At 45.9% G+C, this 1,514-nt stretch overlaps 1 pseudogene; it reads left to right on the forward strand.

Annotated features, from left to right (window-relative positions):
- The first annotated feature begins 553 nt into the window (after nucleotides 1–553).
- LOC105503694 lies at nucleotides 554–1,512 on the forward strand (annotated as a pseudogene).
- The last annotated feature ends 2 nt before the right edge of the window (nucleotides 1,513–1,514 follow it).

Below are 1,514 nucleotides of genomic sequence, written 5' to 3' on the forward strand. Positions count from 1 at the left end.
AAGCCACTCCCAACTACTAGGTCCACCGACTCACTGTCTTTCTGACAATTAACAGACCAAGACTTTTAAGCACAGAAATGAACTGATCTGACAATGAGAAAAAGCAGTGAATTTACCTAGTATCCTCTTAAAAATTTTCTCAGACGTCCAAATAAAGAAGTCTATTACTAGAAGTAATTTGCCTGGATTATAAAAATATTTTCCCAGTCCAGAGTACATAAGTAACGACTTTAGGCTTTTGATGTGTGTTCATGTAATGATTTTTTTGGCAAATTAAGTACAATGTTTAATAAGAGTCATCAGCACTGTAAGTGAACAAAACATAAAATCCAAGTGTTTCAAGTGTTTATCAAATAAAAATTTAGTTGGCTGGATGAAGTGGTTCACACCTGTAATCCCAGCACTTTGGGAGGCCAAGGCAGGCAAATTGCTTGAACCCAGGAGTTTGATACCAGCCTGGGCAACATGGCAAAACCCTGTCTCTACAAAAAATACAAAACTTAGCCAGGTGTAGTGAGGCACGCCTGTAGTCCCAGCTACTAGGAAGGCTGAAGCAGTAGGATCACTTGAACCTGGGAAGCGAAGGTTGCAGTGAGCTGAGATACCACCACTGCACTCCAGCCTGGGTGATACAGTAAGACCCTGGCTCAAAAAAAATTAATAATAAAAATCAGGAAATTCCCTTTATGAAATAGATAGAGTCAAGGTTCATAACACAAAGCTCATTGTGTAAACTCAGGCAAACTCTGCCATGCTAAATGAAGGAGATGGCATAATTCATCATAACCACTATAATGATATAAAAATCCAGACTTGACCCCTCGCCTGCATGTGAATGTTAGAATCACCATGGCCAGCTATCTGTATGGGCAGGGCTGCCCTGGAGATGCAGGACAAGTGCCAGGAACTCCTCCGGGTAGCTACTACCATGAACCCCTCAATAGTGGACACCAGTATGGCAGCGCGCTACCCCCTGGTGGTGGTTATGGGGGTCCTGCCCCCAAAGGGCCTTAAGGACTACCAGCTGGTAGAGGGCCCTATGGACACTTCAATCTTGGGATGTTCCCCTCTGGAACTCCAGGAGGACCATATGACGGTCCTCCAGCTCCAGGGGCCCCTATGGTCAGCCACCTCCAAATTCCTACAGTGCCCAGCAGCCCAGGCCTTATGGACAGGGTGGCTCCCTTCCCAATATGGATGAGGCCTACTCCTGGTTCCAGTTGGTGGACTCTGATCACAGTGGCTTTATCTCCATGAAGGATGTGAAGCAGGCTCTGGTCAACCGCAACTGATCCTTGTTCAATGATGAGACCTGCCTCATGATGATAAACATGCTTGACAAGACCTAATCAGGTCACATCAATGTCTACAGCTTCTCAGCCCCATGGAAATTCATCCAGCAGTGGAAGCAGCTCTTCCAGTAGTTATGACAGGGACCACTCAGGCTCCATTAGCTACACAGAGCTGCAGCAAGCTCTCTCCCAAATGTGCTACAACCTGAGCCCACAGTTTAC

The sequence above is a fragment of the Colobus angolensis genome, unplaced genomic scaffold, assembly GCF_000951035.1.
Source record: "Colobus angolensis palliatus isolate OR3802 unplaced genomic scaffold, Cang.pa_1.0 Scaffold878, whole genome shotgun sequence".
In the NCBI taxonomy this organism is placed as follows: domain Eukaryota; kingdom Metazoa; phylum Chordata; class Mammalia; order Primates; family Cercopithecidae; genus Colobus; species Colobus angolensis.